We start from the raw sequence: 14,303 nt of genomic DNA on the forward strand, positions 1-14,303 counted from the left end.
GGGACCAGCCAATCAGCATCACCCAGGAGTTTGTGAGAAATGCAGACTCTCAGGCCCCACCCCAGACCCAGTGAATCAGACACTCTGGGAGGGGACCCAGAGCGGAACAAGCCTTCTCGGTGACCCTGATGTGTGCTCAAACTGGAGAACCACTGGATTGGAAGATCTTTCAGTATCTGGCTCTCGCTTGGTCATGTTTCAAAAGTTCTAGACAATTCGTCAGATCTTCTAAGGCACAGGGTTCTCTCTCACCTACGAGCTTCTACGTTTATGTTTGTTCTTCCCCTTTCCTAGAATGTCATTCAGTCTCTGGGGAGTTTTTCTAGATAATTCCTACTTATCCTTCAGTTCTCAGCTAGTGGTCACCTCCTCCAGGAAGTCGTCCTGATCTCCTCCAAGTCTGAGTGAAGTATCCTCATTAGCGTTCCCAAAGCTCCCTCTCTTTCCCCCACCAGAGCACAAACACCCTGAGCTGACATTACTTGTCTAATGTCTGTCTTGTCACCTTTTATCTCTGATCCAAAGTAAGTACTCAGTTGGTACTTGTTGAAAAATTAGTTAATTATTTCACCTAATTCCAGGTCAGTGGCCATGAGGGATGCCACACGTGGGGCTAGAGGGGCCAGGTGGGAACTCTGAACCTTCTGCTCAGAGGCTTGACCTTGCGGGAACGTTCCTAACGAAACTTGAAGGAGCTTGACCCACCCTTTCTACTATAACCCAGGGGATTCTCTTGGGGAAAGAGCAAGGTCCTTAATCTCCCATCCTAGAGATGCTTGGGGACACACATCCTACACTGGCCCAGGTCAGCACAGCTTCTAAGAGCCAAGAGCAGTGGCCCTGCCTGCAGGAAGCATCATCTCAATTCTAGGAAAGAAATAGGAGAAGGGGAGGGAGGGGTGGAGAGTAACGTTTGCTAAACTCCTAGTATGGCCCAGGTACCTTAGACACATTAGCTCGCTTAACCATCACCTGACAGCCTTGTTTGACTGTTACTCAAAGACATCTTTAAAGACAAGTGGAATACAAGCTCAGAGAGGCAGAGAGGGTCTTCAAGGTCACAGAGCATCTATATGGCAGGGTCAAGATTCAAGAACAGGTCTGCTCACCTGGGTGCTACCACGACTCCTCCTCTCCTCTCTGTCTTGGTCAATGTACTCAGGAAGAGGTTTCCAGAAGCCAAAAGGTTTTGCTGTCCTAGGCCCCCATGTTTCAGTGGCAGGGCTGGAAGTCCTACAGAACCAGAAGCCCCAAGAGAGACATTATTATATAAAGGATAAGGCCCAGACCTCAGACAAGTGCTCAGTGACACTAGTTAGATCACACCCTGATCTCCTTTGTGTCCTCACCTGTACAACTGGAGATGGTTGACCTGTATGGCTTCCAATAACCCTCCCGTATCTGACATGATCCCAGATGCCAGTGGGCTGTTTCCATACCCTGCAAATCCCGACGTAGACCATCCCGAGATCAGGCTCACCACGCCTGGGGGAAAGAAACAGTGGCATTCTTAACTTGACCTTCATTGTTGGCCATCCCTTCAGCACCTTCAGGTCTAAATTGAGGGGTGGAGGTGAAGGCAGCAGTGGCAAGGGTCTTGAGAAATATGGGCACCCTTGACCCAATCCCCCGGCCTCCACATGTCCATTGGTAGGTCTAGCCAATTAGAACAGTGGTTTTGCACTTTGGTTCTGCAGTGAAATCGCCCGGGGAGCTTTGAAAACTGTTGATACCTGAGATTCTGATTTCATTGGTCTGGGGTGTGGCCTGGACACTGGGATTTTTAAATGCTTCCTGGGTAATTCTAATGTGTAGGCTGAGAACCACTGAGTTAGAATAAGATTAGCATCATCCTTCCTCCCTCTCATGGTGATATTTTGAGAAAGTGATAGCCTATACTTTTGATGGGAACAGCTATGCTTTCATTACTCGCCCCAAAGACAGGCTTCAGGATGGCTGTGTGCCCCTGCTCACTCCAGGTTGCACTGTATCCTTGGTGTTGGGTCAAAGCCCTCCCCAAATTTTCATTTTGGCTTTTCCATCTTCCTAGGTTCCAAGTTTGCTGGCTGTAGGGTCGCAACCAGGGAAGACAGAGGTATGTGAGGAGGTGATGTCCAGGCAGGCAACACCTCTTGTTGGTTAAACCTGCCCCATCTCCAGCCCGGCTTAGGGAAACTGGGCCTTGGGCTGCAGGAGCGACAGGTGCAGACCTGACCAGTTCACCCTAAAGAAATGCCGCTGACCTGGACCTGGGTAATCAGTGGGGCAGCTGTTGGGCTGGGCCAGAGCTGGGACTCATCCATTCCAACGTTGGGGTATTGAGCCCTGCACTTTGCCTTCCAAGCAGGGCTGTGGGAAGTAGCGGTGGAGAGGCCAGTGGTGGAGAGCGGTGGAGAGCGGATGCTGGAGGCTGTCTTAGCTCCGAGGCTCCACTGCAGCTCATCGGCCACTCGAATCCGTGCAACAGAACACAAAAGATTTAAAATCTCAGCCCTCAGCGGCCCAAAGTGTGTTGGTGGGAGAGGACAAACTAAATCCCTATTTTCATTCCATCTGCCAAATGGAGCTCACATAAAGCCTTTAAACTATCAGCTTTTATTTGTTTTTAGTGTCCAATTTAGGGCTTTGCACGGGACTCCCTCCAGGGCTTTCTCAGTGGATTTATATCACAGTCAGATAACATCTCTGAAAGTTTGTCTGAGCTGGAAAGTAGAGAAACATCCTTCTCCTTTGTCAGGTGACAAGTGATGGTGCCCAGGCAGCCGGCTAGGGTGCATGGGGAACCCATTCTGTATTCCGGGGCTGGGCTGGGTCCTGTCTGGAGAGGGGGCTCCGAATTGCCTTTCCTCTTCTGGGTGCAGAGACTCCAACTCTGAAAGCCTTTCAACAAAGCACTGGCTGTCCTCTGGGCCTGTCCCCTGCGGGCACGAAGATGTCAGCTCCCTGGCCAACCACCCAGTGTCATTTGCAGAGACGTGTACGTTGGGGTTAGAGGGGAGAGCGCGGAAGCCTGCTCTGGCTGGCCCGGTAGGAAACAACAGCTCTCTTCTCCACGGCTAAGCCGCCTCTTCCAGCTTCCACCAGGAGCTGCATTAACCCCCTCCTCTCTGCCTACCTTCCCTCTCCTAGCTGGGCACTCATCGTTCTTTCTTCCCATACACATTTATTGAACATCTACTATATGCCAGGCAGTATTAGGTATGGGGGTTCCCGTGCCTAAGTTGCTCATGGCAAGTGTGAGAGGCAGAGAGGCAAGTAGGTGCTGACAGGGCAGAGATAACTGTGAAGAGAGACGGAAACATGAGGATTTGAGATGGTTAGAGGAGGAACAGAGAGCCGGCCGAGGGCTCAGGAGACGGTCCTAGAGCAGAGACCCGTGGAGTGGTGAGCATCCCGGGCAAGGGTGTGGGGCAGGAGGCTTCTTTACCCTAAGAGACCGTGGCCCCGATGAGCGTTCCTAGGAATCCAGGGCATTCCTGGTTTATACCTGTTGTCCTGGCAACACTTTCATTCTAAAAATGTCACTGGATGACAAACCGTCATAAATGAGAGCTGTTCCTGAAAATTCTATGAATACCACATTCACAGGGCAGACGTAACCCGGGATTGAAATCCTATTTTGTGACAGAGTCGGCGTGCCTGGCGTGTCCTTGTGTGTGTGTGTGTGTGTGTGTGTGTGGCAAAGGGCTGTCAGGCAGAGTGTGTGTGTTGCCTCCATCGAGTCACTAGAAATTTCAAAAAACGGCCGGGGGGTTGGAGAAGGTGGTCATGAGAGACAATAGGAACCATTTTAATTCACTTCTACCTTTACAGTTTAGGAGACTGAAGTCCAGAGAGGCGATGGGAGGAGCGAAGAGGAGAGGAGAGCCGTGGTTGTGTGCCTGCTGTGAGCCGCACACCTTGCTGCACAGTCTCCCTGTGAATCAGAGGTAGGTACGTGCCCATTTTCCAGATGAGCATGGAGGCTTGGAGAGATTCTATAACTTGCAGCTACAAGGTTGTTCAGCTCCAAGGAGCACATGACGTTTCCCAACTCGAGGCCAGTGCCCCCTCCGTGACATCTCAACTCATGGGAGAATGGCTTGGATGGCCCTGGCCAGGGCTGTGCTAGCTCCAGTTGGCCTCTTTTCTAGTCTTGCCACTGTCTCCAGTCCCCAAGGGCCTCTCCCACTCCTTGAGAGGCATGTCTTCTGGGAAGCATTGGATGGAGTCTTCCTTAGCCCCTGACCACTCAGCCCTTGCACGTCACATCCTAGGACCCTGAGGGACAGGCAGGAAGAGGGGCCTCAAGCAGGGAGGAGCTGGAGACAGGCTGGGCTCCCGGTGGGATCGGGAACTGTTTATTCCAGTTGTGTGCCCTTGGGTACCCCTGCCCCTCTGGTCTATGAGGGATGTGCAGTGAATGGCTGGAAAGATACTCCCAGCTGTGATGTGGCTGTGATTCCAGGGCTGCTGGCCTCACGTGTGCCACAGGAGCATCCTGATTCTGTGGTTAAACAGTGGGAAAACTGCATCTTCAAAAACCTTTCCACCTTCTCATTACTGATTGGAAAAGCAGATTTGCTGGCGGTGGTGACGGCTGAGGGAGGGCCCCAGAAGCTCAGAGATGAGGCCGAAGGTGGCCACTGTGGGGAAATCTGACATGAGTGTGCTGTACGGAGCGACGTCTGCCTGCTCATTGCTTGGTCCTGAGCCCCAGGTCCCTACAAGGGACGTGGGGCTTGGCTGAGAACCCTAAGGGAGCTCTTTCCTGGGGCAGAGGTGGGAGGAGGCTGGGGCTGTTTTTCCAGGCAGTTGAGCAAACAGCCCTGCCCAGACTTGCCTCCAGTAAGTCCCATTGGCATGAATCCCCTTGTCTGGCGTCCTTTCCTACGTCAGATTTCTGCCCTGCCCCCTCTGAGAACAGCTCGCTGGCTCCAGGCCTTAGAACACCTGCCGCCTTCCCTCCCCCGACATGGGGGCCATGGTTCCCGCTTATTGGCAAGGGGCTCAGGAGCGGCTGGAAAGGGGAGAAAGCAGTGAAGGATGGAGATCATTTGCACACCCAGACTTGTTCTGCAGAGCTGTTGTCAGGGTGCCCAGAGCGCTGAGCTCCCACCTCGCCTCTCCCAGGTGTGAGAGCCGGCGGCGGCCTGCGAAGCCCAGGTGAGGGCTCCACCTCGGTGCTCCGGGCTGGGGGGCGGGATATCCACAGACCATAAGAAAGTCAGCCCCTACTGTCTGAGGGCCGCACAAGGGATGGAGGGACCCTGTCCTCCAACTAGTGCAGGACCACTTCCTCCCAGCCTGTCTTCTCCCTACCCCCGACCAATGGGGCCAAGGTCACTGAGCTTACCTTCAGCCCCCCCTGGCTGGGTCACCAATCTCCTACCAAAGTCCAGGGTCCCAGTTGGGACCGTGAGACTCTCCCCACTTCAGGGACTGGGGGAGCCACAGAGCCCTTTGGTGCATTTCTGTGTATGTCTGTGATGTTTCCTCCTATGACTCCACTCTGACCCTGCCCTGCTCCTTACCCTGGCCCATGCATGGCCTCAGGGTCAGAGGGTGCCTCTCCCAGAGCATCCAGGGTCATCCCAGCCCCTAGGAAGGAGCTCCTATGTAGGGGGATGGAGGAAGGAGCCGGGCCAAGCGTGTACACATGACTTTAATAACTGCATCTATCTAGCATCTTATGTGGTATTTTCCCATCTGTTTGCTAACTCAAGGGTTCTGTTGAGTCCTGTGAGGTGGCAGGGCAAGTGTTAGCACCCTTCACCTTGTAAGTGTGGAGTCCCAGGACCTGGGAGGAGCAGGGACTTGCCTGAAGTTAAGAGCAGGCCCAGGGTGCAGGCCGGGCCTCCCTGTGCAGCCACCACTGGCTCCCTCCGCGTGTGGGTCTAGCCTGGGGCCCAGCTGTGCCCTGAGCCCACAGGGAGAGCTGGGGTGCTGAGCACCCTGTGTTGTGCCAGCCTCTGCCTCCTAGGAGCCTGGAGCTGCGGGAGACCCTGGAACCCCATGGTTCGCAGCCAGAGGGCCTGGTGGGAGGAGGCTGGTTCAGCAGACAGGCTGCCACCAGGTGTAAAGCGGGAACAGGGAGACTTGGTGAGTGAGCACCAGGGTGGAGGGAGCAGGGTGACGGGAACACGGTGCTGGCAAAACGAGCCAGTTGGTGCAGATGCAACTATTGACTAAGTCCTGCCCTGGTCCTGCCTGCAGGTGCGGGACTTGGACAGTGAGAGAAAGCATGGGCCGCGCGTGGAGTGAAGTGAGCAGGCATTGGCAGGGGTACGTGAGACAGGCCCACACAGTGGGTCAGTCTGCGTGGCTCCCCTTTCCCAGCTCCTCTACCCCCAGAGACCCCAACGCGCCCTCTGCTGGGATCCATCCCTTCAGACTTCTCACTGGCGTCACGGCTCATCAGCTTGGAGTCTCTCTCTCTCTCTCTCTCTCTCTCTCTCTGTTTCTCTCGCAGGCAGGCATCTTACCCATCCTGTCCCTGGGCTGTTACATGCCAGCGTCCTCCTCTAATTCTTGCTGCCCACCAGGCCCCCTCCATCTTCCTCCCTTCCGCCCCCTCTCCATCCCCAGCACAGCTTAACTGTGCTGCTCTGTCTGAGGTTCTCCCTTCTAGCATCTCCTTGCCTTCTCAGGGTGTCACGCTCATCCCGGATCCTAACCCAGTCCTGGCCTGCAAGGCCCCTGGGGGCCTGCTGCCCTCTCAGCTCACCTGAAGGGCTCAGTCACCAAAGGTGCTCGCCAAGCCCTCCCTGCTCCACCCCCAGCAGGTGGGCAAGCAGTCACCTGGTCACCAGGTCCCTCCCAGATCTCCACATCACAACCCAGATTTTCTCCTAATGGTGTTGATTTCCTCGGCCACACTACTGGGATCAAAGGCTGCCCCAGCAACTCGGCAGTTCATTAGGTCCTGGAGGTCCCAGGGGACTGGCTGCAGATAAATATGTCAGGCCAGGGCTGAGGGGCAGGTGTGGCGCGGAGTGCAGGACAGAGCAAGGCATCGGGCTTGGTGTGGATAAAACAGGCAGGAAGGGAGGCCCCAGACAGACCTTGCCATGGCTGCAGTGGGAGCTAAGGCTTCAGGCCTCTCCTGGGACCAGCAGCGACCCTGTCCCACCTGATGCAGCCCCCGGCTCACGCCCATCCTCCCTGCTATCTTTCTGACTGTCCTTCCAGCAAATACCTAGCAGGCCTTGTTCTGGGCACCCGAGATGAGAGCTTCCCAAGATTATCCCTGCCCTCAAGGAGCTAGAGGAGACAGACTCAGACAGAGCAGGTTGGCTGTGTTCATTTCCGAGTGACCCCTGAGCCAGGGACTCAGACAGACCTGGGGCTGGGGCTGAGCTGGGGCAGCTGCTGGATGAGGGCATTTTGGGAAGTTTCCACAGTGCACCATAAGAATCACTTCCCTTGTTCCAAAGCTGTGTCACTGGCGGTCGGAGTCTACACTCACGCGGACACTCCCCCTCCTCCTCTTCTGGAATCACTCAGTCATCCCATCAGCAGCTGTTTACTGAGCGCCTACTGTGTACCGGCACTGTGCTTGGCCCTGTTGCTACAGTGGCGAGGATACAGACACGTCCCCTTCCCTCTTGAGGACTCTGAGTCTGGAAGTGAACTTTCGTTTGTCAGCCTGGAACCACACCGGAGCTCTGGGATAGGGCACGCTGGCCCAGAGAAGAAACTGAAGTTTGAGTTAGGACTGTCAGGGGGCCCAAACTGAACCTCTCCTCCTCCATTGGGCAAAGGTCGACCATGCCCCTCAAACACCCTTCCCCACGGGAGACTCCAGGGAAGGGGTCTCGGGATAGAGGACAAGCACTTGTTCGGTTCCTGGGTGTGTCTCAGTCCTTTCCGGCTGCTCTATCAAAAACACCATAGGCGGGCTTCCCTGGTGGCGCAGTGGTTGAGAGTCTGCCTGTCGATGCAGGGGACACGGGTTCGTGCCCCGGTCCGGGAAGATCCCATATGCCGCGGAGCGGCTGGGCCCGTGAGCCATGGCCGCTGAGCCTGCGCGTCCGGAGCCTGTGCTCCGCAGTGGGAGAGGCCACAACAGTGAGAGGCCTGCATACAGCAAAAAACAAACAAACAAACAACAAAAAAACACCATAGGCTGGGTGGCTTACAAAACAATTTATTTCTCACAGTTCTGGAAGCTTGGAAGTCTAAGGTAAATATGCTGGCAGATTTGGCATCTGGTGAGAGCCTGCTTCCTGGTTCATAGACAGCTGTTTTCTTGCCGTGTCCTCACATGGCAGAGAGGGCAAGGGAGCTCTCCGGGGTCTCTTTTATAAAAACATGTATCTCAGTCCCGAGGGCTCCACCCTCAAGTCCTCCCAAAGGCCCCACTTCCTAATACCATCATCTTGGCTGTTGAGTGTCAGGATTTCAAGATATGAATTGAGGGGCAGGGGAAGGGGGAACATAAACATTCTGTCTACGGCACAGTGCTTCACATTTCATATCTTAAGCCTCATCAAAACCCTAAGAGATGGGCTTCCCTGGTGGTGCAGTGGTTGGGAGTCCGCCTGCCGATGCAGGGGACGCGGGTTCGTGCCCCGGTCCGGGAGGATCCCACATGCCGCGGAGCGGCTGCGCCCGTGAGCCATGGCCGCTGAGCCTGCGCGTCCGGAGCCTGTGCTCCGCAGTGGGAGAGGCCACAACAGTGAGAGGCCTGCATACAGCAAAAAACAAACAAACAAACAACAAAAAAACACCATAGGCTGGGTGGCTTACAAAACAATTTATTTCTCACAGTTCTGGAAGCTTGGAAGTCTAAGGTAAATATGCTGGCAGATTTGGCATCTGGTGAGAGCCTGCTTCCTGGTTCATAGACAGCTGTTTTCTTGCCGTGTCCTCACATGGCAGAGAGGGCAAGGGAGCTCTCCGGGGTCTCTTTTATAAAAACATGTATCTCAGTCCCGAGGGCTCCACCCTCAAGTCCTCCCAAAGGCCCCACTTCCTAATACCATCATCTTGGCTGTTGAGTGTCAGGATTTCAAGATATGAATTGAGGGGCAGGGGAAGGGGGAACATAAACATTCTGTCTACGGCACAGTGCTTCACATTTCATATCTTAAGCCTCATCAAAACCCTAAGAGATGGGCTTCCCTGGTGGTGCAGTGGTTGGGAGTCCGCCTGCCGATGCAGGGGACGCGGGTTCGTGCCCCGGTCCGGGAGGATCCCACATGCCGCGGAGCGGCTGCGCCCGTGAGCCATGGCCGCTGGGCCTGCGCGTCCGGAGACTGTGCTCCGCAACGGGAGAGGCCACAACAGTGAGAGGCCCACGTACCGCAAAAAAAAAAAAAAACCTAAGAGATACACAATCCCAATCCCAATTTACAATCCCAATTTACAGACCAGGAAGCTGAGGCTCAAGGGAGCAAATGATCTCATCCAAAGTTTTCATGGGCAGCACAAAACCAGGTCTGGCTCCAGAGCTCATGCTTTTCCTCAGCACCATGTTGTCTCTGAAACACACAAAACCTCCATCCTCCGCTCCCGTCTGAGCACTGCAGACACACCAACACCCTGACCTCTGGGAGGATTGCTCCACTCAAGGCTTTGAAGAAAATTATAGGGAAAGTGCCAGAGTGAACACTCGCTTCCCTTCCTTAACTTCTACATCCCTGCGTCTTCCTAGTCCTGGCAATTCCAGTCTCCCTTGTCTACACTGCTCTTGCCCCAGAAAATCCCAAGAAGGCTTCACGTGGCTCTATTTAAATCCCCTTTCAGCACTCAGAAGCGGCTCTGCTTCCCTGGTGCGCTCTAGGTCTCCATCTGGTTCGGAGGCTATTTTAATTCACCGGATGTAGATTAGCTGTGATCTGGGGCTGAGCTGCTGGAGAGATGCCTTTGTCTACAGAAGGACAATTTAAAAACTAACTCAAAGCATAGAGAACAAATAAATAAATTCTTCTTTCTGTCTCCAGCACTCTCCATCTCATTTTCACAGGTAATTGCTGAAGGATTTTGCTTCCCACAGGCTCTTGCTTGTATGGGGTGTGCAGTGCTGCAGCGTGGACCAAGGACAAGCAGCTTCTGGCCAGAAATGCCAGGTGAGGGAGAAGGCGGCTCTAGTGGGGTCAGGAGAGGGCATGTCCCAGCCCGTGGGCATGGAGCAGGGGGTGTGCCCTTCCACGGCGTGCTCTAATGTAAATGTTCCTGGGGCAGGAATCACTTCCCCCTTCTCTAATCATTGAGAAAGGGGCCTTCAGGTCTGCCCCGGCCAGAGCCCAGAGAATGGCTGATGAATTACATCAACAATGTCCTAATGTTTCGGGAGTTCGTGACCCCTGAAATCTGCTTCTGCATCACCCAGGGTGGTGGGGTGAGCGTGTCCTGGTTTGGGAGGCAAAGAGGGGCCCAGAGGCGGGAGGGGAAATCTTGCAGCTCCTGAAAAGCTGTGGATTCATAGAAGAGGAAGAGAAGAAGAAGAAGTCTGTACCTCTGCCAGTTTCTCGTCTACTCTTCCCAGTGAGCCTTGGAGGAGAGCTGCACCATCGCCCTTCATAGATGAGAAAACTCTGAGGAGGGACGTCCAGCTTCATGCAGCAAGTGCAGAAGCTTTTCAAACACGCGTCTTCTACGAGAAGTTCCGGGTCTCTCCTCTGCACCACTGCTGCCTCTTGAAGAGTTTCAAAGAGCTGGTGAGGGTTTAAATGAGCAGGGAGGGGATCTTTTCCTATCTCCTCCTCCTTTCCTCTCCTTCCCTCCGCCCCCCGCCCTGATCTCACCTGGGGCAGCTGCCCCCTCCTCTCTGGACTGTACAGGCCCCTTATCATGGTCAACAGCAGTGTTGTCCACAGTAGGTGACCAGCCTTGGTCCAGATCCATGGAGGACGGGTCTGTCCTTTCAGTGACATGGGGCTCAGGACGACATTGAGAGTGACCATCAGAAAGCAAAAACACCTCAGGAGGGCAACTCTGGGCTGAGTGTGGGGCAGTGTAGATGGGGAAGGGGGCTTACAGGTGAACCTTGAACTTGCCCTATCCAGACTTGCCCTGTGCCAGCTGGGCACGTGGCCTCCCCTCAGCCCAAGGTGGTGGTTCAAGGCATTCAAGACCTTGCTTTGATATCCTCGCCTGAGAGGCCACTATTATCTCCCCTCTTTATGGATGCGAAGGCGAGGCTCAGAGATCACGTGCATAGCAAGCTGTAGATCCGGCATTTGAACCAGGCCTGCCGCATTCCAAAACCAGAATTTCTACCAGAAAAAACAATAATAACTCCAAGTAGTGTTTCTGGAGGGCTAACTCTTTCATCCTCTGTGCTGATAACTGTGCAGACAGCATCTTCACGTAATCCTTAGAGGCTCCCTATCCTTCAGATAAGGAAACTGAATCTGAGAAAGGTCAATACTTTGCCATGATGACACACATCTTAAGTTGAGGCCCCAAAGCCTGTGCTCTTCACCTCTAGGAAGCTGCCACTCACAAGTGGACCCCAAATAGACAAGATGGACAGCTCACACCTTATGCAGGGCATGTATAGGCACTGTTCAAGTTGAAGGGGGAGAGGAGGGAGTTTGCGGAGGGAAACTATGCCGCGTCCTCCCCTTCCTGCCCTGGGACCACCCGCTGGAGCTGGCACTCAGCACTGTGCAGCGTGCGCCTTTATCATGTATCTGCCCCATGGCTGGAAGGGAGCTCCAAGAGGGTAGGGTGGGGTCATAGCCCTTTTAGTGTCTAGCTGAGGTTTACCAAGTGTTTACAGGCGAGGAAACGGAGCCCAAATGGTTTAGGTGGGCCTGAAACCCAGAACGCTTACGTTGCCAGTGGTGACAGATCAGGTGTCTCACACAAGTTTGGAGGCGTTGCTACTTTGTAGTCCAAAGACTTTCTTTCTGAAGGCCCTCCAATCACCACACAACCATCCTTTTTTGCTTCCTCTCCATAAGTCAGTTCTGCTCCTGCCCCTGTGTTGATAAGAGCTGGGGAGAGAGGAGAAAGCAAGCTCATACCACCAAGAAGTCCAAGTTGTGACTTTTGTCTCATGATACCCATTTTGCAGGTGTCAAAACTGAGGTTCAGAGAAGGACAATGCTGCAGACTTAGTCCCCCTGAAAGGACAAGCCTCCTAAACAGTGAGTGAAAAGACAGTTCCATCCTTCAAGACTTAGACCCTCCCTGGGTTCTTTCCTGTAGGAGTGAGTGGTGTGGGTCTGCAGTTTGACCGGAGGCTGTTAGGTGTCAGGATCACGCTTAAGGAAAGGAGGAGCTGCCTGGGAGAGAAGACTGGAGCTGGTGTGGTCTGTACACTGCTGATGACGCAGGAGATGAATTTAGATGGTAAAATTTTTATTGTTGCCTTCGATTTGTGGCAGGGGCTATGGCTTTCCATATATAGTAATGATGTAAGATTTAGTTTCTAAAAACATTTAAGTAAATAAAGAGAGTCAATTTAAAGGCAAGTACGAAACAATGTGGTTTGACTTTTGAGAAACTGACAAGGGGTCCTGAAAAGGTACTCCTGGCCCTGAATTTCCTCCCAGACAAGCTTGTGGCAATTCATGGACTTGGGACCAGGAATTGCCCATTTTGGGAAACCTCTGTTCAAGCCTCAGGCGGCCGGAGCTAGAAGACATTTGAAGGACCGCCTGCCTGATCCAACATTTCCTATCAGAGATGAGGAAATGGAAGCCAGGGCTGAGGTTGTAGAAGGTGTGTCAGCACACACTTTCTCAGAAGGAGCCTTGATCTGATTCGCTTTCCGTCTGAGACCCCTGGGGTGCAGGGCTGAGCCAATGGCCCAGGTTCACACCCCCAAGAGCAAGGTGGAGAAGCACAGGGTGAGGTTTTGAGCACAGTGGGCTTCAAACTGACCAAAGCAGCTTTGAAAACATACAGATGCCTGGGCCCCATTCCCAGAGATTCTGATTTGGTGCTTTGATTTGGGGGCAGCATTCAGGGAAACTGTTCTTTAAACATCTCCCCAGCTGCCCACCCTAAACTGGACACCGAGGACCCGACATGACATTCTTAGGGAGGACAATCCTTGAGTTACCCTTTCTTCTGCATTTTCTAGGCTCCCCCAATACCTAACGCAGAGCGGGGTAGGAGAAAGGAGAGAGACGGGGAAAAAGAGAGAGAGAGAAAGGAAGGGAGGGGAAAAGAGAGAGAGCGTAAGTGAGCAAGTAATCATGGGCTCTGGACCTAGAGAGGTCCGGCTAACAGTACTGGCTGCACCACTAATATTTACAAGATGTGTTACCCAGGGCATATTTCTCAACTTTGAGACTCAGTGACTTCATAGGTAAAATGACGATAATATTCATCAGTGCCTCAATAAACTGCAGTGAGTTTTCCATGAGATGCATCATTTAAAGGGCTTAGCACAGTGCTGGGCACATGTCGTGAGCCCTCGATGAATGCTAATTCTTAGCCTCATCATCTTTATCATTACAGCCAGAGGCCAGGATGATCTTGTTGTTTAGAGGAGCCAGGGACTCACGTGGAACATTCTTCAGGGCAGAGAAGAGTTCATTAAATTGCTCAGAATTAAGATGGGCAGGAGCTAAGGAAGAGCGGGACTTAATTCCCTGGCACACCCAGGGGAAGGGGCTTTTGGAAGAGATTTGCATTGGCTTTAGTTGATTGCAATTACGCTGTCCTTCGCTGTGCTGAAAATAAGATGAAACCCTAACAAAATTCCAGGTTTAATTGAAATTTCCTGGGATCTGTTATTACATCGCCGTGATTGTTCTGTGCCACTAATGAGCTGTGCTAGCTGATTATCCAAGTGTCTCTCCAGTCACTGTTCCATTATTGCATTATTAAAGATTAGATATGATTGTCATAGCCGGCAGTGTGAACATCAAACAGCAGAGACAAATCAGAGAGCCTAGCGATGGACAGATGGACAACGTTGGGTGGAGTGGGGCCAGTGGGCTGGGTGTGCTGGCCAACTACTTGGTACCCAGAGTAGGACGGGGAAGGGTTATGGATGCTAGTGTGGTGAGGAACCAAACTGAGGGATAGGGGCCATGCTGGAGGGGGTGGTGGGCTGGGCATGGTGACCACTCAGAGGTCAGTATCTAGGAGCTGACGAGGGGAACCGTTGCCTATAAGTTGGCCAGTGGCTCCTAATTCTCCACTTACCTGGAGTAATAGCCAATGACTCATGATAAACATAAAGAAACAAAAACCATTTCCAGATGAACAAAGTCTTGGGGGACTGGGAAATGGGAAAAGACCAGTGTAAAGGGCAGGGGTGGGGAGAAGGCTGAAAGGGTCATTCTACCTACACAAGCCTGGGTGTTCATTTCAAGGAGCTAATGAGCACCTTTTTCCCCAGAGCAAGGCTTACC

At 53.2% G+C, this 14,303-nt stretch overlaps 1 long non-coding RNA gene across 2 annotated transcripts; it reads left to right on the plus strand.

The window, feature by feature from the left end:
* The first annotated feature begins 3,819 nt into the window (after positions 1-3,819).
* Positions 3,820-12,465, plus strand: LOC109550957 (uncharacterized). Of its 2 annotated transcripts, XR_012333294.1 has the most exons (4): positions 3,820-3,933; positions 9,980-10,052; positions 10,472-10,643; positions 12,008-12,465. It is a non-coding gene; the product is annotated as an uncharacterized lncRNA (long non-coding RNA). The 2 variants fall into 2 exon arrangements; XR_002177660.3 differs by lacking the exon at positions 3,820-3,933 and having other exon boundaries at positions 4,938-10,052.
* Positions 12,466-14,303: the final 1,838 nt, after the last annotated feature.

Source organism: Tursiops truncatus, chromosome 8, assembly GCF_011762595.2.
Source record: "Tursiops truncatus isolate mTurTru1 chromosome 8, mTurTru1.mat.Y, whole genome shotgun sequence".
NCBI classification, from domain to species: Eukaryota; Metazoa; Chordata; class Mammalia; order Artiodactyla; family Delphinidae; genus Tursiops; species Tursiops truncatus.